Source organism: Protopterus annectens, chromosome 5.part0 (assembly GCF_019279795.1).
Source record: "Protopterus annectens isolate FY-2018-M chromosome 5.part0, PAN1.0, whole genome shotgun sequence".
Classification (NCBI taxonomy): domain Eukaryota; kingdom Metazoa; phylum Chordata; order Ceratodontiformes; family Protopteridae; genus Protopterus; species Protopterus annectens.
The window spans coordinates 1,064,722,902-1,064,747,471 of NC_056735.1; positions in this window are offsets into that span (position 1 = coordinate 1,064,722,902).

Here is a 24,570-nt window from a genome sequence, read left to right on the forward strand (position 1 = left end):
GGGCTGAAAAGCATGGTATGAGGTATAACCTGGTAGTGCTGGGGTGCTTTCGGGAGCCTTAAACCAGGTTTCTGTTACTGCACAGATATCGATGTTCTCCATGCTAAGGAGAGTTTTGAGTGCATGCATCTTGAGGTTTAGATTTCTGGCGTTGAGTAGCATTACTCTTAGTTTCTTATCCCTTGTGATACCTATGGAGGTGGGTTTGTCTTTTGAGCCTTGCCTAAAAAAGGCACTATGGGGGTAGCAAGAGCCTTTGCCAATATCCGAAAGCCCAGGGGTTGATAGGTGCAAGCCGTCCCTAGCGAAGCATTGTGGCTTGTCGAGCATGTCATTCCAGGCTGACAGGCATTGAATCCCCTTTGAATGACACCTATACTTAAGCCAATTGTTGAAATTGATCATCTTGTCTTCATATTGTGGCATCATTCTTGGTGAAGGTAAGATGCTACTCAAGGTCAGGGTCTTACCGGCCTGGGCTACATGCTCAGAGAGCTCCTCTATGTCTCTTTTCATGTAGTCCAGGGAGGTACATCTCAGGTCATTCACACCAGCATGGACAATGACTGAGTCATATTTGTACTTGCCTTGGAGTGAACTGAGTGCTTGTGTTATGTGGCGGATCCTAGCACCCGACAGGCAGCTCACCGTGACCTTCTCCTTGTTCAGCCTGGTGAGCGGGACATCAGTGTGCCTGACAATAGAGTCACCTATTACAAGTGTATCAGGTGTGTTGTTTAGCCTTAAGGGCTGTGACTGTTCGGCACACTGGCTTTGTGAGCTATGTGTTGCACGTGTTTTGTTTTGGGGTAGCAGTTGCTTGGGTGTCTGCTTTGGAGGTCTCTGCTGCTTAGGCAGATTTTTATTTAGAGCCTCAGAGTATGTTTTGTGTGTTTATGTGTTTGGTTTGCTGTCGTGGTAGGTCTATGTGAGACTGGAATTGTAGTGAGTGTGGTTTCCTTTTCCTCCTGACTGGTTACGCCAGTACTGAGTTGAGAGAGCTTAGCCTCCAGTTTGGCTATATGGTTGCATCTCTCACATGTGTTGGAATTTGTTGGGAGGAGGAGAGGGTAGTCTGTGTACATGAGGCAGTTGTAACATTGCCTCAAGATTCCCAGATTCACCAGCTGGACCGGAGAGGAGATTGACAACTGACCTTTGGACATGCTAGAATAGTATTGGGAATTCATTTATATTTGAAAAAAAAGGGCCAATGGGGAATAAGGTACTCAAGGGGAGTTTGTGAGGGTGTAGTGCTTTTAATTTTTTAGCGCTGACCTATATAATTGCTTTAGTGAGCAAGTGCCAGGTAACTTAAATGCAATGTGCTACAGGTAACTTAAATGCAAAAACGACAAACAGTAACTTTCATTCAAGTGAAATAAGGAAATAAGTACAGTAAGCAATGCAGATATCACTAGGGATCCACGGAAGTGCTGAAAAGCTGCGTTTTAGGTGGAATTAGCATTTCAGGGAAATAACAAGCAAACAAACAACAAGCATACAAACAAAGCTAGATTCAGCAGGCCTGGATCTAGTCTATGCTACAGCAAACAAGGTGTACCAATTTCAGTAAGAAACAGTTCAAATATGCAGGCACTCTAAGCCTTTAACCAGAAATTACCAGCTCAGAAAGGCAGAGTCCAGCCTCTCCTCCCACAAGAGTGCAGACCACAAACCTTCTTAATGTAAAATAACTGGCCTGAATCCCAAGTGCTTAAATAAGAACTAATACACTTTTAGAATAACAGACACTGAGCCCTCAATCAGCAGTTCCCAACTTAGAAGGGTGTGAGCTACCTGTCCTGCCACCTCAGTGCAGGCCACAAACCTTCCTAATGTAAAACAACTGTTCTGAAGCCCAAGTGCTTAATCCAAAAGACTAAGAATGGTAGCTACACTTTAATCAAGTTACTACCAAGCAGTAATAAATACAATTGAATACTTTAAAGAATGTCTGGATTAGTGCTCAAGTTATACAAACAAAGCTAGATTCAGCAGGCCTGGATCTTGTCTATGCTACAGCAAACAAGGTGTACCAATTTCAGTAAGAAGCAGTTCAAATATGCAGGCACTATAAGCCTTTAACCAGAAATTCCCAGCTCAGAAGGGCAGAGTCCAGCCTCTCCTCCCACAAGAGTGCAGACCACGAACCCTCTTAATGTAAAATAACTGGCCTGAAGCCCAAGTGCTTAAACCGGAATTAATACACTTTTAGAATAACAGACACTGAGCCCTCAATCATCAGTTCCCAACTTAGAAGGATGTAAGCTACCTGTCCTGCCACCACAGTGCAGGCCACAAACCTTCCTAATGTAAAACAACTGGTCTGAAGCCCAAGTGCTTAATCCAAAAGACTTAGAATGATAGCTACACTTTAATCAAGTTACAAAAAAGCAGTAATAAACACAATTGAATACTTTAAAGAATGCCTGGATTAGTGCTCAGGTTATACAAACAAAGCTAGATTCAGCAGGCCTGGATCTAGTGTATGCTACAGCAAACAAGGTGTACCAGTTTCAGTAAGAAGCAGTTTAAATATGCAGGCACTATAAGCCTGTAACCAGAAATTCCCAGCTCAGAAGGGCAGAGTCCAGCCTCTCCTCCCACAAGAGTGCAGACCACGAACCAGCTTAATGTAAAATAACTGGTCTGAAGCCCAACTGCTTTAACCAGAATTAATACACTTTTAGAATAACAGACACTGAGCCCTCAATCAGCAGTTCCCAACTTAGAAGGATGTAAGTTACCTGTCCTGCCACTACAGTGCAGACTACAAACCTTCTTAATGTAAAACAACTGGTCTGAAGCCCATGTGCTTAAACTAAAAGGCTTAGAATGAGTTACACCAAGCAGTAATAAATGCAACTGAGTACTTTTAAGATGACGCAAAAGCAAAATAAAGTAGGAAGAAACACAAATACAGTAAAAGCAGATACATTTTTTTTTTAATTGAGCAAATGAGATGGGCCCAGGAGGAGTATCCCAGTGCAAATTTACAAGAGGGGCAGGCAGTTTCAAAGTCACCAAGAAACAGTCAACTTCCAGCTAGATATTGCTCAATGCAACACAAACAAATTACTTAAAATAGTTTATTATTTGATAAAAGTGCAGGTAAAAATCTACTTAACTCCACTCATGTAGGTCTCAGTTGGCCAAAGCTCACAGTTTAAACAGAAAACAATTCACTGTACCACTTGTATAAGACAGAAACCGAATAACAATGAGGTAAACTACCCCCACTTATCACTGGCTATGCAGGTTTTTTAACAAGCCTTAACTGAAAATACCACTTGTATAAGACCTTCTAATTTGGCGCTACTGATTTTAATTCTAACTGTCAAACTCATCAGTGAAATGTTCCAATATGCTAGAAATTCCAGCCACTTGAGACAAAAAGGAAAATATATTTGCTAGCACAACAGATGCAACTCTCATATCCCTGGAGTCGATATTCTCTAGAGCTTGGATGTACACTGTATCTTGTCCAAGAAAGTCATGATTAGGAGACTAGATAAGTCAAACTCCTGTGCTAAGGGTCCTGTGCTCACGTTGAGCATATTTAGCTTAATACCAAGAAATGGCGAAACAAGTCTTGCTTCTTAAATACGGGTACTGAATTGAAATTAGCATTATTGGTGTTACCTATGCTGTTGCAGAACATTGTAGAAAGATGTTACAAGGTACATGATTATATGCTTTACCCTTCCAGAAACACATGTAGACATGCTCCTCTAATTCCTTCAATATCTATGCAGTAATACAGTTGGTCCACTGTTTAACAGCCAGATCAGAATCTATATTGTTCCTCTGAATCAAACTTTCCAGAATTCAATTAAGTTTCCTTTCCAGTACCCTACATGATTTTATCTTGAGAATGATGAACATGATCCTCTATAAACTAAATACAAACTGCTGTCCTTTTTTGAAAATGGATACCACTAACACATTTTTTTCAGTCAATACTAATTGCCCCAGGATTCTAGGAAGGGTGCATTAAGCATGACTTTCCAATATTGTATCTTCAAAATTTCCAGCCATATCTCATCCAATGCCACAGCCTTGCCACAAAAGAACTGTATATTCCCCTTAGGGAACTCATCCAAATATTTGATTCAGTCCTAAGACCTGCTGCTAGAAGTGCTTCCTCAGAGATGGTCATCCCCTCTTAATTCAGAGTTTCTCAAACCATTCTTTGTTTCCTCACGCATGCTTAGAACAGCCTGGACAGTGCTTCCAAATTCACTAAATGGTTTCCTAGAAACTTGCAGAGGCCATCCAAGAGTTGTTCTACATATCAGCTTCACATATCCAGGACTTTGCTGCAACATCTTCTGCCTTTCTGCCATTTTGATACTTAAATGTTAGTTCTGAGACCCCATCCACCAACTAGCATTGCATGGAAAGATTTTTCTCTTTAAACTATCAGCTTCTGTCACTGATAGTTGAGATATAAATGATAAAAAAGACCACCCAATGGATCTTCTATGGGATGTGGTAGGTGAAATCAGCTGACTGTTTGTTGATAGGATACTGCAGTGAATCTTTTTGCAAAGTACTCCAATATATGATGTGGGGCATGAGCTCCACTTACTAACCATACATATCTCTGACTTTTACATACCCCTTAGGATAAGGACAAGTTTGTTGGTTTATTCTATCAATGAAACAGACATGACAATATCACCAGTTACCTTTGTTGGTCTCACTTTTGCCTTGATTACAGTAGTCAGATGTGGTCATGACTTAAGTTGTTCTATAATTGTTGTTTAAAAAGCTATTTCTTTCCTGTAGTTCTTATACTATTAAACCTGGTATGTACCTAGACCTTCAATTAATTGGGACAAAGGTTTCCAGCTCATTTGATTATACTTTAAATGTTTTATTCACATATTAATTTGTTAACTGGTTTAGAGTCTTTTCAGTCACTACCCAGGCCAGCTGGCAGATACAGTTACAATGAAATGCTTGTTTACCTAACAAAAGCAATGTAATTTCAATTCATAAAACACTTGAGAGATAGAGAGATATAGCTTAATTGCATTTGAGATAACACAGAACTAAATAAAAGACATGCATATAGTATATTACTGCACAGTTGCTGTGATCCTTAGTGGTAGATTATTCATAAAGAAAAAAATCTATAAAGGACATGGAGATAAAAAAATCTAGCCATTGTTCTCCTGAGAACTTTACATACTATATTATTTTTTGAGTAAAGGGAATTCCCACAGCTATATGTAAAGGGGAGGATGTGTCATCATGACATCTACATTACTGTTAAGATGAAACAATATCTCATTGGGCAGACACACTGAAGGAATATGCCAAAACTGTACAATTGTAAAGGTAGTAAACTGAATTGTGGATACTTTAGCTGTTGCATCCAATATGTTAATACACAGTAGCAAGTCTTGTCAGAAGTGATCTTAACTATCTTTCCTCTTATATGTTCTCCATAATGTATCAAAAATGAGGAATGGTATGGAGCTGAAATCTGATAATCCAGAGAGATGGGAAGTAATGCAAAGTCTAGTGCACCTAGATTCCAAGCCCAGTTGTGATGCTGCATATTTGCTTGTTTACTGGAAGCATTCAATTTCTGAATGATGAAAAATTATGTAATATACAGATATCAATACCAATTTCTGCAACACTACTTTACACTAATATTGTGAAAATGACGCAGGTCTTTTCCTTTATGGAACAGACATGTTTTGAAAAATATTGAATTCTTTTAAGAGGTTTGACTCTACTATAAGTGATTTGGAATCCCAAAGGCTGTCATGAAGAACCTATTTTGCCTTGTTCTTGCATATTTTTTCCATGGTCTAGAAGTGCTTTCTTTCTGCCATGTTGTAGGGCTCCATATCCAACTTCTCCCATGCACCTAGAGTACTATGGGATGACTATGTGGACAATGTCAGTTCTAAATGTGGTAGTAATCAGGTCAGTCTGGGCTGTTCTTCAGCATGAATCATTTAAGAACTGTAGGCTCTAAGACCATATATTGTAAACTGAGCAATCCTATGACTCCCTTCATACTGGCAGTCATAGTTGTTTTACACTATAACCTCAGTTGGTGTCAATTAAAAAAAAAACTCAGGACAAGTTTTTATGGTATTTAGATTTTAGGGCTAAGTTTATTTAGCAGAAATGTTCATTCATGAAAAAGAATTATGAGTTTAAATGCAATTTCATTCAGCTATTATATTTCTCTGTGAAATGTAATAATTCATGTTCTGATGAATGACCCCCACCCACGAAAATAATACCAAAATGTACACAGTCTGCAATTGAAATAAGCTGCAATGTTAACAGGCTATTCATCTAACATCTGATAGGAAAAAATATTTTTTTTCATAGGATAGGATCATAGGATTATATGAAGTTACTAAGCTAATGGCCCTAGGGCCCTTACAAGCCTAGTCAAGTTATATCCTTATTTCCATGATGAGCACCTATTGCCCCTGTCCAAGAGGGACACAGGTGAAACTCCAGGGGTGAGTTTACCATTACTCATCCAGTCATCCAGATTGCGTTTGAAGAGGGCCAAAGAGGTTCTCTGTTTGACATGAAGTGAGAGTCTGTTCCAAATGTGTGGTAACCTCTGGGAGACAAATATGTCCCTCCAACAGGTTCTATTAATGTCACATACCAGGTTAAGGTCTTTAAAGCAAGTAACCTGTGAGCAATTGGACTTACAGATGTGCAGCATTTCCAATAAAGCAAAGTCAGAGATTGCCTTATACACAAGGCAGAGATTGCCTCTGAGTGGAGTAGTCTGTCTGAAACAGAATAAAGTAACTGTGATTGCACACGATCCATATAAGACATATAAGACAGATGCTGAAAACCTTGAATTTTCCTTGTGAGGAGCCTTTGTCGTCTCTCCAACTGCTGCAGCTGCTTGGAAAGGTACATACCAAAAGGGAATTGTACTCCGTTATTGGCCTGATGAGGGAAGAGTACAGGGAGGTTATAACTTCTTTTTTTCTGGAGACGATGCCATTACTTACAAGATGAGCAATATAGAATGCCCTTCTCACCTCTGTGGAGACATGGTGATCAAAGGTAAGGTTGCTGTCAACCTATGTGCGCAGGTCTTTCACTACTGTGTGCGTACTTAGGGTGTTGCTATTGATGTGGTAGTCAGCAGGAACATCACTCTTACTAAAAGGGATGATAATACATTTTTCTGCTTTGGGTTTAAGGCCATGACTTCAGCATCAATCATTTGTTTGTGTAAGACCCTCTTGTAGGATGTTGACATAATTTGAAGATTCTATGACCGCTGCAGGTTTGTAGTCACCAGCAAATTTTGTCAGCCACAGACCTTTTGTCTTTGCTTGTACTTTGGAGAACTAGACTCCAAACAGTAGAGGTTCCAGGACTGATCCCTGTGGAATGCCACTGGTTACAGATCTGCTGCTGGAGGTGGATTCCCCTATTTTGACTATGTATTAGTGAGCCAATTAGTGATCCATCTAATGATATAAGGGTTTTCAGTTCAAACCGAAACCAAAATTGAATATAAACTTCTTGATTGCTTGGAGAAATTGTGGTACATGTATGTGCTGTCATGAAACCTAGAAAACATAATCATCCACAAAATATAAAGAGCTAAAAGGTAGGCATTGAGGCAGCTATGTAAGGTACTATTAATATGCCTGTGATGCATGAACATTTCAAGTGTTGGCTGTGAGCATGAATAATAAGTGAAAGAGTGGACCTCCTGACTCATGTCTGTAGTTAAATAGAGGAAAGACAGCTGACCATTATTAAAACTCTTTGCCATTGGGGGAGTATAGAATAACTGCCATTTATCTTTAGTAATTGACTTCTTTGAAAAAAAATTGCATATTATATCAAAGGCTTCAAGACTACTTCACAGAAACAGCCACTATGAAGAATTAAAACCTGTCTGAAACTTCAGAAATATTTCCAGTTTTGGTATATGCTGACTCATACATCATATTCAACAATAACTTAAGCAAATTCTTGCTACCTTGATGACTTTTACAAATCCCTGTCGTGAGTCTTGTATCATTTATGGATGGAAGACTTCCATTCTTCTATGTAAAATTTATATTTAAATTTTATTTTTGAATGGCAGGAAAAATAGACCTTTCTCTACAGCCAATGTTTATATGATTGATAGTTTTTTAGTCACCTTTGTCAAATGTGTTTACCTACTTCAACATTCATTCTGTCTGCATAATCACAATAGGATTAATATTTATGGCAAGACCACTGTGTCCTGTTAAATACAGTATTCATTTTTCACAGCTGTGGTGAAATCATATGAGTCTGGGATTCTCTTGTCTTTTTTATTTTTATAACTAGCATTTTATTCTTTTTAAATATTTCACGTAATGATGGTTAAGTACTTTAACAATCAAAATTATACACCCTGTGGCAAATATGATATCATGTACGACTGCCAGAATGATTTTTCAAACAGTTTAAAGCACTCTACCATATTCATTCATTTGCAAATTGTATCTACACAGATGTAGAAAAGGGCTTAATATCTGGAGTTCTCTCCATTACCCAAAGAGGACTTTTGATACAGTACATCACCATTTTCTGTTGCTCACCGCTGAAGGACATAGGCTTTGGTGAAGATGGGCTTGAAATGATTCATTATTTAAATGAATGCAGTCTCCAAGCAATAGCTCTGCACAGCTCTTTTGACAGTAGTTATTCCAAAGCATAGTATAGTGGTCCGTCCAAAGCTAGGGTTGTCATGAGGTGATTGTGGCCCCATTGATCTAATTCTTATTTATAATTGACCTTCTACAAGATTTCCACTACTCTTCTTAGTCATTTATTCTAATAAATTCATAAAGTAACTCAGACTTTAGTGATATATGAATAGGTTTCTAAAAGATTTTAGCCAACTCTGGAATTGGTGCAAGACTAATATTGTCAAATAACCTAAATCTGCCGTTTGAGAATTACACATAATTGCTATTAGCAGTGCACTTAAGTGCCTAAGATTAGTTTAGAGGTTGTTGCCTCCTGGCAGTTGTTGCAAGAAAAGCAACTGATGCAGTACTTGTTATACTAAATCTAGAATATTCCCTTCTAGTAATTGATTTAAACAAACTCTGCAATACATAGCTCACCCAAACAATAATTAGTATGATACATTGCTTTATTTCAATATTTGTAACTGTCTAACTCTCTCTAAAGCTTAACTGGCTTCCAGTTACAGCAACAATTAGCCAGCTGTGTTCAGTCTAATATTTGCATTATAATTTCGAAAGCTTCAAGTTTCAGTAAATCTTGATTTCATACCTAGAGGCCAAAATTAAGCTCAGATTCCATAGAAAAAGATACATGTCCGACCAAAGGATCCAGTCATTTTTAAGCATGAGTGGGAGCATCCATGAAATAGAGGAAGATTGTTCCAACTGGTACCTGTAAACATGAATAAAGCTTCTCAGACTAGTAGTCTTCACTTTCGGAATGTAAAAGGAAAGGACATTATCCTAAAATGGTCTTACAAAGTTGAAGATGCCAAGTCCTAACATTTTCCTTAATCATTGATCTAAGATTGTCTATTCTTCTCTGCTAGCTAAAAACTAACCTTAAAGTATTCTACATGTCTGCTACAGACTGTTATCTAAGTGTTACCATCACTTTTTTATTTATTAGTAGATGACAGAACATTTTATAAAACCTCCCTTGCTACCCAAAATATGTTTCCACAGCATGTTTGGAATGTACACAGCTATGCAAAATTTTTGAAAAAAATCCTATACTGCCATGACTAAGTGACATTTTGGCCAATATCCACAGTTTCTATTTTGTCAGAAGCATTATGTTCACTTTTACACATATGTTTGAAAAGGTAGGATATTGTCTTTAATAGATTAATTAATATTTTAATCCAATTATGTTCCCTTACCACTTAAGCATATTTCTGTATTCTTAAACGTATTGTTCTGACATAAATAGTGTTCTGTATTTTTAGTATGGAGTCTCTTAATTACAATATTGATATATTCTTTCAAGATTTTGTGTGACTTTCTTCTGAGTTCTTACAAGTTCTTTTAAAGATTCTTTTGACTTCCTCAGACATTTTCTTACTCATGTCATGATGTTGTCTTTATCCTACCACTTGTTAAAATCTGTTACAGTCAGCTAGAGTGCATACCCCAGGGGTAATAGCTGCAAACCTTCTTCCTCTTAGTCCACCCCACCCCCTTCAGCCATTTCACTGTTAATAATTTGTTGTATGTTAAGGTATTTAGCTCCTCTCAATAGTCATAGCCTTCAGTCCCTCCTCCTCAATACTTGTTTTTCACTAAACACCAAACAGAGGTGCAAAGTCTCCAGCTGCTTTTACCTTTAGCTACATTGTGAGCGGTAAACAATGAGCAAAAGGGAATACAAATATAAGAGAATAAAATCTGCCATTGCAGACTAGTAAGCACCATACAAATTCCACCTGTGGTGTATTCCTACACATAGTTTTTCTTGGAGAAACCTTCCAGTCCTTGAATAAGGGTGCCTGTATGTTTACCTTATTTCCTTGGCTGTCCTTAATAATTAGCTAGGTTTAGCAGAGATTGGATTTTCTGCTGCTACTTTAAATTCTAATTGACGGTTTCCCTCCCTTCCCCCACCCCCAAGTGATTGCTCAGGTACAACACACAAAAGGTTTTAAAAGCCATGGATGCCATATTTGCTCTAATTGCAGCTGAAAGCCCTCCAGGTGTAGCATCTCTAGTAAGTGATAGTATTATTTTTCTTTTTTTCAGTGTTGTATTCCACACTGTAAACTCACTGTCCCTGCATAGAGTAGTACAGTAATTTTTCTCGAAGGTAGCTTTCCAGTTATTTTTTATTTTTGCTGGTATAGTTTATATTGGATATTAGAAGCTTATCTTTTTGTTTTTGCTTGCTCCCAATTTCAGTAAACCTGATTCAGAGTTTCTCTAAATGATAGTTTAGACTACTTTATAATGTCACAGTACTGCTAACTTAAAAGTGATTCCAATAGCTTCTTTCAAAAATAAGGGCATGAATATAAGCTACTTTATTAATTGTGTCTTGATGTAAAGCTTTTTTGTTTGTTTAATTGTCATAACTACCTGCTATGTGTGAACTCTTTTTTCTCTCCTCTACGTTTGTCTCTCTTTCTCTCTAAAGTACCCTGCTCCCCATTGCGCTGTTCCTGATATAGTCTCTAAGAACCTACCTACCTGGCGACAAAGGACTCTATCAAAATACCTGCGGTCTCATCTAACAGCCTTATATTCCCTGCACCCTCTCTCAAGGAAGCAAGAAAGCATGTGGTTGTCTAAGTCCTGCTTGTAAAGCTGACTACCATCTACTATTGCTTCAGAGGTTCTAAAGTATGCTACGAGCCTGAACAGCCAGCAGCCTTTACCCCCCCTCCTATCTACCCTGTATCCAACAAACCTCTTCTACTTTATAATACCCCCCTTTACTAGCTATCACTCCTTCCCTAGTTCTAAACCAGCTAGCTCCCTTACATACTTACCTGCAATACTAGATCTGCCCATTAGGTGGCATCATTATCCTGTAATTACACTACATCTCTTAAGTCCTAGACCTGCTCTTATTTTCTCAGTTACCCTTTACTTCAACTGTCTAAACCCATCTGTTTTTTTTTCTCATAAACTTCTGTTTTATCTCTAATCTTTCCCACTCCTGACTTGCCTAACTTTCCTTCATTTACTAGCATTGCTGATAGTTTCTTCTCTAGCTTCTCCTTCACTTGTCTCTACCCGCTTCATTTGCCCTGTGGGCTCACTCCGCTCCCCTACCCTACCCCCAAATCCCACCCACCTCCATGGGTCCTACTCTTATACCATCTAACCACACCCCTTCCCTCTTCCACCTATCCCAAACCCTTCACCATTGGCCAGTTAACTCCAATTCTCTCCTTTCACTTACCACTCCCTATCTCTCCCATCACACCCTCCACCTATTCCTTTACACACCTAGTATACCTCCGAGCCTATAACAGCAACCTAACAACTTACCCTTCCAGATGTATAAGCTACCCACCCCAGTCCACTTACAGAGGTTACTCATACTTACACTTCTACCACCTCTAACTTTAGCTTACCTGCTAACCTCCTATGAACACCCATTATATCCACACCTTCTCTACCTCAATAAGCTATCTACCTCTCCTTCTCTACCTATTTTTGCTAACCATGTTAACATAACATCTACACCCAGCTATCTACTAGCAAAATACCATATGATAGCCCACATTAGATATGACTCTCCCAATCCCAGAAAATCTCTACCTCTATATAGTAAATTCCCAAATCCTAAACTTCAAACACTACTCTTCTCTTTAAAAGATGGAGACATTCACCCAAACCCAGGCCCAACAACTGCTATTACCACTCAACTCCTCAACCCCAACCCCTCTACTATCCATTCCCTTACCAAACCACCTAACTCACTCTTATTAGCTCACCTCAACATACGTAGCATTAATAACAAAGTTGCACAACTCCATGCTCTCTTGGAAGTCTACTCCTTTGACATTCTTTGTTTAACAGAAACTTGGTTGAAACCTGTAACTAAAGACAATGAAGTCATCCCACCAGGTTATAATATTTTGTGACTTGACCGTGCAACCAAAAAGGGTGGTGGTGTAGCTATCCTATTTAAATCTGGGTTAAAGATTACTACCTACGACTATAAACCACCTCAAGACTCCAATGCTGAAATTCTTATTACCAAGCTTCAACTTAACACATTCAAATCCATCTATATTATCTGTATCTATCTTCCTCCTGGTAATAACATTGTCACCATAGAAAATATCCTTTGTTGGTTATCCCAAACATTAACCCAAGAAACCATAATCCTAGGTGATTTTAACATTGATTGGAAGTATTGTAGCAGTAGCCACCCTACCAGCCATATTAACCTTTTTGTTTTTTCTCAAACCTTTACCTCCCCTACAAGGATAAACAAGCCTAATAAGAAAGAAAGTACCTTAGACTGGATTCCCATAATCATCCCCAGACATATGAAGCTGGAACCCTCCCTGATGATGTAAGTGACCACTCACTAACCTACATCATCAGGCTTAAATCCAATCTACCTAATCCAACCATATCTAGGGCAATTAGAACCAAGAAAAACTTCAACCCCATTCTCTTCCAGAGAGAACTAAGAGCATGTAACTGGTCTCCCTTAAAATGCCTCATACTGGAGGAAGCTGTTAATTACTTTAATTCTAACTTCCTAGCCATACTAGACCACCATGCACCAACCTGCTCTATCAGAATGAGAACTAAATCTGCCCCATGGCTTTCAAAAGAAACCAGGCAAAAAAATCCATCTCAGAAATAAATACTGGAATAAATCTCATTTAACTAAAAACCCAGTAGACCAACAAAACTTCGGACAGCTGAGAAATGAAACTAAAAAAGCTATACTGTCTGACAAAAGAAACTACTACCTACAATTCCAGCAGACACACCATAATAAACCACAAAAATTCTGGGTGAGTATTAATCAATTATTACACCCAGGTCAATCCATCACACCAAACCCACAAGGCACAGATCAGGAGAATCCCAAGCAGACTGCTAATGCCTTTAATACTTTTTTCACTGAGGCCATTCAAACTCTTGCCAGTCAGTTATCTACTCAGAACTTAACTATATCCAACTCTAACTCTAAACCATCCCCTCCATTTCTCTTCCAACCAATCCCAACAACATATACTCTTACCCTTATCCAAAATCTGAAACCATGCACTCCTTCAGCAGACCAACTACCTGCTGAATAGCTACGAAAGGCAGCCAAATCCGTTCGCCTATCCCATTTCCATTCTCATCAATAGAACCATCAGTGAAGGACACATCCCTAAAATCTGGAAAGCATCCCATATTATCCCCCTTCACAAGGGTGGGAACTCTACTGAACTCTTCAATTACCGTCCTATAGCCCTACTTTCTCCCTTAGCAAAGATCATGAAAAAATGCATCCACAGACAATTGCTAAACCACCTAATGCAAAATAACCTACTTTCAAACTCTCAACATGGTTTCAGACCTTCCCACAGCACTACTACTCCCCTCCTTTCCTTTACTGACTGTATTAACAAAAAACGTAACCTCAATATGCTTTCCTCTGCACTATTTATAGATCTGTCTAAGACATTCAGTATAGTAAATCACCAGATACTTATAAATATCCTCAAATCCCTGTCACTAGATGCACTAGCTATAAAATTGTTCCAGTCCTACTTAGATAACAGACAACAGGCTCTACTTTGGCATAACATTGTATCTACCCATCTGCCCGTTAACAATGGTGTTCCTCAAGGGTCCATATTAGCACCTCTCCTGTTTTCTATATTTATCAATGACCTTCATCTAGCAATCCCCCAAGCTACATGCATATAATATGCAGATGATTCCACACCTATATGCTCACCCACATCTATATCTGAACTTCAGTCCCTTACCCAAAATGTGTTTAACACAGTTGAACAATCGTTTACACAGTGCTGTCTCCTTCTGAACCCCCAAAAAACTAAACTCCTCCTTTTTACTCCTACTTGTTAAGTCCCTTCCAATAGACTTCACAGTAACATCCAATAATGATACTTCATATCCCCAGATCCAACTACCAGACTACTATGTATCGCCATAGATAGCAACCTTAACTTCGACACCCATATTAACAATACTCTAAAATCTGTTAATAGGAAACTAGGCTCTCTCTACAGGATCAAACCCTTCCTCTCTTCTGCAGCTAGAATAACTATTGCTCACACCCATCTAATTTCTACTCTCCTCTATGCCTCACCCATATATACTAATCTGTCTAAAAACAACCTTAATAAAATGGAAAACTACAATAACATAGCCAGATTTGCTACAGGTAACCCTTTCAGAACCCACCACTGTTTTAATCTAAAGCAGTTAGGATGGCTTGAATTACAAAATCAGCTTAAATTCCACCAACTGACCATTGCACATAAAAACCTTTACCAACCTACCAATACCCCTATACTATCTACCCTCATTACCCCCTACAACAATCTAAAGACCTTACGATCATCACATAAACTTCTTGTAAATATTTGTAAATCAAAAAACAGGGCTGGGGACTCTCTTTTCTCTAATACTGTTGGAAAATCATGGAACCTTCTTCCTAATGAACTTTCCTCTTTTCCCTCTATATCACTCTTTAAAACCAAATTGAAACTTTTCCTCAGAAGACACTTGTTGTGCCCCTGTACTAAACCTGACTGATCAACTAGCTTTTTTTACTTGGTTCAACCTACCCTCCTCTTCTCAGTAATCAAGTTCCTTTTCTTAATAACAACTTACATCTTTAGCATCTCATTAAGGAGACTACTTTTACTAATATATTGTATAATTTCAGCTCCTACTTTTTCTTTATGACTACTTGTATACTAATATATTGTATAATTCAGCTGCCATCTTTTTGTTTATGATGTATTGCAACTACATTTTGTATTATACTAATTGTATCTGTATATTTTGCACTATGTTATGAACAAATGACCTCTTTGATTATTCTCTGTACTGCACCTGCAATGTTCATTGTATACATTAATTTTTGTATATGTGATTTTGTTTGTTTCCTCAGAACTTATCTCCCCAGGCCTCTAATGAAAATGGACATATATCCAGTTAGACTAGCCTGGTCAACAAATGTAAAATAAATAAATAATAAAATAAATAATTTATTCTGTTACAATTTAATTTTGTTTGCTTGTTTTTCAAAAGACATTTCATTTGGGGAGTTCACATTTTATCCCTAAGGGCCACTGATACCAATACAATTCACCTTTCTCCAGCTCTCATTTTCAGAGCATATACAATATATACTCTTGTTATGTGCCTTTATATGTAAACTGTACAATATCCAAACATTCATGAATTTGTTTGCGTTAGTGACCTGGATCGTGCCTGTAAAGGATCCCTCTAGTCTATGTCCTGTTTAACAAACAAATAGACACAGGAAGCCTGTTAATGATTCATCTCCTAGTCAGTCCTCTGCTTGTAATTGTTCATCTTGCAAGGCCCTGCTTACACTACTAAAGGTACCAGAACTTGTCATGAAATTTGTGATCCATGGCTAGGTTTAATAAGGCCACAGTAATCATTAACCTGATACAAACCTATGAACACCTAAACAAACAGCATTAATAGGCTTGCACCTTATATGTATTTATTCAAACTGAGCAGATTCAAGCTCCTGTTGTTCCACTTAGAGTCACTCTTATAGTACTGGATATTACATATTGCTACAAAGGAAGTGGCTCTTATGATATAATAAGTTGAAATTATACTTTGAAGAGGAATGATTCTGAACTGTCAGAAGTATTTATGTTGTTTCTTGCATATTGTATCTGTTTTGTTATATATGTGAATTTCATAAGTATTCCCTGAAGTAATGTTTCATATTCCTCATTTCATAACAGTTTCTTTGCAGTTTAACTGCATGTAGCCTAAAAAACCATTAAGTTTACACAGCCTAAAACACATTACTATATGATGTCATAGGTATTATTTGAAAGCTGTGAGCTACTTCCTCAAACACACTCTTTTCATCAGGAATCTACATGTTTGAAAGCAGATCAAAACATATGGCACTTGTCTCGAGCATTTCATTTAGTCAGTATCAGCTGTTCTTTGTTGACCTAGTGACAGGTCCAAATTGGTATTTCTTAATTGGTTTATTATACCTGATATCAGTGATTTATGGTGTTCTTTGTTTATTATAATGGCTACACCACAGTGCATTGAATGACTAATTAGAACAATCTGTCAGTTAGTTGTACCCCTGTGATAAATGTTACATTACTGAAGCATAGCTTTTATAAACTGCTAAGGTAAAATTGCACTTCACTCTGCAAAGAACTGCCCTTTCACTTTACTAGGAAATGAACCAAGAACCAGAAAAGAAAAATAACTTTTACCTTTGGCTAAACAGTATAAGTTTTGAGCTTCAATAATTCTTTAAAAAAATCAAAACCCTTCAATATATATATATATATATATATATATATATATATATATATATATATATATATACACATACATATACACACACACACACACACACACACACACACACACACACACACACACACACACACACACACACACACACATATATATATATATAGGCTTTGACTAATGCCAGAATGTAATACTTTGTGACGTCTCTGGCTAAAAGTAAAATTACATTATATTTTCCTCTCTATATTGCTATTTGATAATGTACAGTCTTGAAAATATAGTTGCTTTTATGTGTGTGTGTGTGTGTGTGTGTGTGTGTGTGTGTGTGTGTGTGTGTGTGTGTGTATTTGCATGTGTCTGTGTAGGTGTGCATTTTAAGTACTTTTATTCATGAAATTCATAAACAAATAGCATACTGCAAAAAGTGAAATTGCAAGATAATCAGCAACACTTTGGATGAGGAGATGATTCTGAGAGATGAGTAATGTGGTTGCACAAGAATGTGAATTACTGTGGTCAGCACAGCATGCTAAGGAGGTATAATAAGACGGAAAGAGCAACAATATAATAATATGGGTTTTGATGAAAGAAAGTCACATAGAAATGGAGAACTGCTATCATATGTATGGAAACGCTATTAGTCACTGCCATATGATGGCTCAAGGGATGCACAGAATATCCATTCCTATGGACAATAAGGTATGTATAGAGTTGACAATCCTGCCTGCAGGGACTTTCCAGCAACTAGCTGGAGACATGGGGGTTATTTGACAACTATTACTATACCAGTTTCTTAATGTCATGTTATAACATGTAGAAGAGCATATGTGGTTTACAGGTAGCACAGAATAGAGAAACCAACCACACAAGCAGTTTATGAAATAGCCCAATTCTCTAAGGTATTGGGTACCATCAACTGCTTCCACATTGTCATTAAGGGACACAGAGAAAGAAATATATCAAATGTAAAACAATCTACTCCATTAAATGTTAGGTGGTCTGCAATGCTCATGGTATTATACACAATATGTCAGTATGTCACACAGGCAGTGCCCACAATTCTGGCATGTATGTGACTTATATCAATGATTTTTGTCTGCTGACTTACCCCGGATACATCCTTTTGGTGATACTGGATATGCCTTGGAACTATGACTTATGACACCAATACAAAACCCAGAGATCATGGCACAGAATGCATACAACACCACATTACCACAGACCTGAAACACCATTGAATATATATTTGAACTGATGAAAGCCTATTTGCAGTGCTTACATTTATCCAATGGTGCCCCACAGTATGCTCCTGAAACATACAGTAAGATATTTTCCACATGTGCAATGTTCCTGAACATGTTGGTATACAGACAGAAGCAGCAGAGTATTGAGAATGTGGTAGAGAATGTGTTGAAGTCAGCAGCACATGATGTGAGTCTGGTGCTACTTATGGCCATGCAAGGAGGAGGGAGATGCATAGTGAAATAAGCTTGATGATGTATGTGAGAGAGACAGTTTGACAGAAGGTGTAAGTAAGAAGGTATTGGGGTGATGGCTAGGGAGAGTTCATAGGTAAAGAGCAGGTAGCCAGAAGAGGGTAGATGACAAATATCAATAAGAGTTGTTTCTTGTGGATGGATATGTACGGAATTTGATTGATGAGGTTTAATGGGTATTATGAAGGTGAGTTATTACTCTAGTGAATGGCATGATCGTGATCATGTTTCTGTTATATATTATTTAAGTTGTTTAAAGGTTAAGAGGTAATAGGTTTGTTTAACTGATGAGGAAGATGGAGTTCCATAGTCTGGATACATAAGAAAAGTAAAGGCAGTCACTTACAGAGTTACTAGAATTTGTCACTAGTAATAGATGCTTGTTTGTGAAGTGAAGGGTTTTTTCTTGGGACAGTACTGTTGAAGTATGTCACTGTTGCTGTTGCTAAGCCATTTATTTAGTGCCTAACTGTGAGAAAGTCAGGATATGTCGCAGCTAAGTCCACTGAAGCTAGTTTACAGCTTAGTTGTGGTGTGTTCTGCGTAGTGGTTTAGCAGCATCTTTTGATACTTTGTTGTGGCATTGCTTGAGGAGGTGGAATTAGATGACTTACAGACTTATACAAATGGCAGCATAATATAGAATGGTTGTGAGTAGGTAGTTGTGGCAATGTTTTTCCTGATGCTATCTGTAAGGTAGGGCTTTAACTTATGACGAGTTCCAAGATTTCTTTTTTTTTTTTTTTTTTTTTTTTTTTTGTATTGCTTGTTTCGGGTATTCATTAATTATCCCCAGAAGGTTTGCATGGGTTATTAGTGCAATTTTGATACATTTAGAGCTGTTTATCTTGAAGAGCTTATTCTGATGAGACAAGTGCTTGGGAATGAATAGGAATAGTTTAGATTTTTGGGGGGATTTAGGAACAGCTCTAAGTGCTGAAGCCAATGTTTAATAGATAGTAGGGATTCTTGGGTTATTTGCTGCAGTTTTTTTCAGATATTTAGCTGAACAGATTAGGGATGAGTTATCTGCATACTGGATGAAGGTAGTATATTTACTTGCTATGAACGACTGGGCCCAGAATTTTTCCTTGGAAAGAAGGAGATATATGTTTGCCATTTCACAGCCTATTGTGTGCCAGTCAGATAGCTGTTATACCACAAGAGAGCTGGTGGTACTAGTCTTAATGAAAAAGAGTGCATTTAGCAGATGCTTGTGAGGGTAAAGTATTGAAGCTCTTTGATAGGTCTAAGAATACTTATGATGCAAGGCTGCCTTTGTTTCTGCTTTGGCTAATGGAGATGGTGATTCTAGGAAGTGCAGAGATAGTACAGTGATATGTATGAAATCCATGCTGTGTGGGAGATAAGCACATTCTTCTCAGACAGAAAGTTAAGTAGCTGTGTTTGGATGAGGTGACAGAATGGATATATGCCAATAACTGGAGATATTTACGGAATTCTTACATTTATGCTGAGGTAATATGTAAGATTTCTTCCAAAGCTCTGGGACATAGCTTTCACTGACTTGAGCAGTTGATTGGTATGTAGACTGGGCAGGACATGGTGTAATGCGCAAGCTCAATGTATTTTACTGGTAAGCTGACTGGGGCAAGAGTACTGTTTTTTTTTTTTTTATTTGCTTGAGTAGAAGTATTTGATAGTGGAGGTGGATGTAAATTGAAAGCAGTTTACTGGTCTGTTGATCAGGTTCAGCAGATGGAGAAGAGTTAGGGAGTGTTGTTTTTAAAAGAGAGGTTACAGTACTGATGTAATGTGAGTCGAACTGTCCCTTGTTTCAGAGTGATTACTTAGAAAGGGAGTTGGTTGAGTAGACTAATCTAGGTAAAGGAGCTGATTGACTGAAAACCAGAATAATTTATGGTTGAATTAGAAAGAGGAAGAGGTTTGTGTAATACACAGAGAGATGGCCTTAGGTGAACCGGCACTCTATCTAAAGGGCACCACAGCACCCCGCACCTGCCTAGTGTCCCCACTACAACACACATAACTTGTTTCCTCCTGGTCTCCCTTCTCATCGTGGCCTTCTCACACCATCAAGATTACATTTAATCTTCCTTTTCTCACAGTTTGTCATATTCTTCAGTTTTTTTCCTTGATTTCATTCAATAATTCCTAACTTGGCAAGACTGCACTCTGATAACTGCGGTGGGAAATGGTGCAATAAGCTGGGGTTCTGGGGCCCCTAGAAGCTGTGGAGGTTCTAGATGCTCTAAGGTGCATTTTAGACTTTTTTAAACAACCTTTTTCATTCAATGGTAGCCAGAACAAAAATCTTGTTTTAGGAAGGAAAGTCAGTGGTACTCCTCACCTTTGCCTTTTCCTGCATTCTTTCAAAACATCCTCACAGAATAGGACTACAGTGCCACAATTGTGGGTGAAATAACTTCATTACTATGGGGAAAATAACTGCATTAAACTGGGGGTCTAGGGCCGCCAGACTCACAAACACAAAGGGTGTTTCAGATGCTCTAAGGTGCATTTTAAAAGTTTCATTTAAGAACAAAAAAACAATAATTTCATCCAGCGCTAACTTGAAGAAAATTCTTGATTAGTGAAAGAAAGCCAATGTTACTCTTCAACTTTGCTACTTCCTGCAGCCTTTCACTACAACCTAACTTGCCAGGATTACACTATAATAATTGTTGAGAAAATTATGCCATTGGGTTCTGGATGCTATGGCTTGCATCTTGGAGCTTTTTTCCAGTCTTTTGATCCAATGATGCCTGAACAAAAATCATGAGTAAGGAAAGAAATTCAGCCTTTTTCTCTCAACAGCCATCTGTATAAGCATCCCATGTTTGATAATGAGGAAAGTAAAAAATAAATAAAATAAATAAATAAATAAATAATGATCATAGCAATGTTTCCAGCTTGTTACTCCTACACAGTAGACTGCTCCAATACAAGTTATACTGACTCTCTGTGCACACTTCTGAAGTTTGTGTGGAAAGTTAAAAAAGCAATGGCCATACTGTCCCCAGCCCAACACAAGCTACAATGACCTGTGCACATCTCTGAGGTTTGGGAGGAATTGTAAGGAAATAATGACATCATCCCAGCTCCCAAACAAGCTACAGTGTTCTTCAGTGTACATCTCTAAACAGGGCCAGTTTTAGACTAGGTGGGGTTCAGGGTAGAGGCCATTACTAAACCAGCATCAAAATCCATTTATACAAGATCTCGGTGTAGGGACCATGATGTCCCCAGAAGATCTGAAGGTCTAGGTGTTCTGTGATTATTTTATGTCTTATATTTTGAAAGATAACTGTTTCAATTGAGCAAATGACAAGAAAGTCAATGATATTAATTCAGGCCACCCCCATCCCTACCAAGCAGTTTTATTCACATCTGTGCATAATTCACACCTCTGATTGCGGTAAATGAAGGTGGCCATGTAATTTATTTTACTATTTCTCCACACAAGCAATTGCCATACATTAGCATTCACACAAATCCTATTAGCTCTGCAAAGCCAGAATAATGAGAAGCCTTAGCAATTATAGATACTGTGTGTACATCTCAGATGACAAGTAACCAGTCCATCTAACATCAGATAAATATGTACCAGTCCTGCAAAGCCAGATAGTGACTGTTTAAACTGTGAAAACAACAAGGGGGGGGGCAGTTACTTTCAACAGAGAGCTCCTACCTCCACCCAGGAGCTAAAGCTAATTCTATGTGCAGTTTAGATGTTTGTGATAAAAACATGAAGGCCAAATAATGCCAATCAGCTTTATTTCAGGAAAGCTGTAGTCACACATTGACATATTTCAAGCTGTTTCACACAAATCACATTAATCCTGTAAATGCATAATAATCCTGTAAAGCCAGATGGTGACTGTTTAAAATGAGAGAACAACAAAAGGATAATTTCTTACACAGACAACTTGATGAAACTTACTTTAAATGCCCCTCTGGATGAACTGCAGCAAATTTCACCCTTGCCCTCTAAGTCATACCCTCCAGTATTTTAACAAACACCATAACATCTGCCTGTGAGGTTGTTGCTCCCCAACTCCACCTGTCACAGTACCACAAGGCTGATAAAGTGTGTTAATAACAGTTGATTTTGTATATATGGGGAGTGCAGGGGGATGCAGCCCATTTCCTGTATATCTGTATTAATTATTCACTGTCAGTTATCCAAAGATATACTCAAATCTGGCAAAAATGGTGTGAGGTATATAAAATAAGTTGAACCAACAACAACTCCCACCCCAACCAAGTAGTTATAGCTACTTCTGTGTGCACTTCAAACATCTGTGATAAAATGTGATGGTCATGCATTGTGTATCAGCTGTATTCCATGAAAACAGTTTGCACAAATCACATTAATCCTGCAAATGCACACTAGTCAGTTACTGTCTAAACAACAAAAACAATAAGAGAGTAATTTACTTTCTACAGACAGCTTTAAATGCACACCAGTCCTGCAAAGCCAGATAGTGACTGCTTAAACTGAGACACCAACAAGAGGAACAGGTACTTATACAGACAGCTTCCCCTCCCTCCAACCAGCTACAGCTATTTATCTGTGCATTTCAGATGTAGAGGTGGTTTTCAAGTATCATTTCTTTACCAATGGAAAAATAAAGAAAAAGTACCCAAACTAGGTGGCTACCTAGTTTGGCTAAATTTAAGACTGGCAATGGTAATAGTTTGTATAATTTAAGTTTGCTTTTACCTGGGTTTCACACCAGTTTATATTTTAGTAGGTCATCTTCAATTTTGTTCTGTTTCCAGATCTACAATGTCTTGTCTGTTTGATTCATTACTTATTTAGTTTGCTTCAAAAAACATAGAGCTGGATTACATTTTATTATGGAAGGGGTAGTTTATTTAGAATATTTAAAAAATTGTGTTGAATAAGAATATTGCTACATCCAACTGGAATGTATGTTAAGAGATCCGTTTGACAGATTTTAGGCAAGAGATTAGAGTATCTATTTGGAACGTGGAGAAGTTGCATATGTGATTGTAGCTGTGAAGGCTACCAACCCAGCTAGCTAGAATATTGTAAATAATTCTATGTCATTTCTGAATAGTAATATGATTTGTATATTTGTCCTGCAAATATTGTGGGAGGAGAGGCTGGACTCTGCCCTTCTGAGCTGGGAATTTCTGGTTAATGGCTTCTAGTGCCTGCATATTTGAACTGTTTCTTACTGAAATTGGTACACCTTGTTTGCTGTAGCATAGACTAGATCCAGGCCTGCTGAATCTAGCTTTGTTTGTATAACTTGAGCACTAATCCAGGCATTCTTTAAAGTATTCAATTGTATTTATTACTGCTTGGTAGTAACTTGATTAAAGTGTAGCTATCATTCTAAGTCTTTTGGATTAAGCACTTGGGCTTCAGACCAGTTGTTTTACATTAGGAAGGTTTGTGGCCTGCACTGTGGTAGCAGGACAGGTAGTTTACATCCTTCTAAGTTGGGAACTGCTGATTGAGGGCTCAGTGTCTGTTATTCTAAAAGTGTATTAGTTCTGGTTTAAGCACTTGGGCTTCTGGCCAGTTATTTTACATTAAGAGGGTTCGTGGTCTGCACTCTTGTGGGAGGAGAGGCTGGACTCTGCCCTTCTGAGCTGGGAATTTCTGGTTAAAGGCTTATAGTGCCTGCATATTTGAACTGTTTCTTACTGAAATTGGTACACCTTGTTTGCTGTAGCATAGACTAGATCCAGGCCTGCTGAATCTAGCTTTGTTTATATGCTTGTTGTTTGTTTGCTTGTTATTTCCCTGAAACACTAATTCCACCTAAAACGTGGCTTTTCAGCACTTCTGTGGATCCCTAGTGATATCTGCATTGCTTACTGTACTTATTTCCTTGTTTCACTTGAAAGAAAGTTACTGTTTGTCGTTTTTGCATTTAAATTACCTGTAACACATTACATTTAATTTACCTGGCACTTGCTCACTAAGTCAGCACTAAAAAATTAAAAGCACTACACCTTCACAAACTCCCCTTGAGTACCTTGCTCCCCATTGGCCCTTTTTTTCAATTATAAAGGAATTCCCAATACTATTCTAGCAT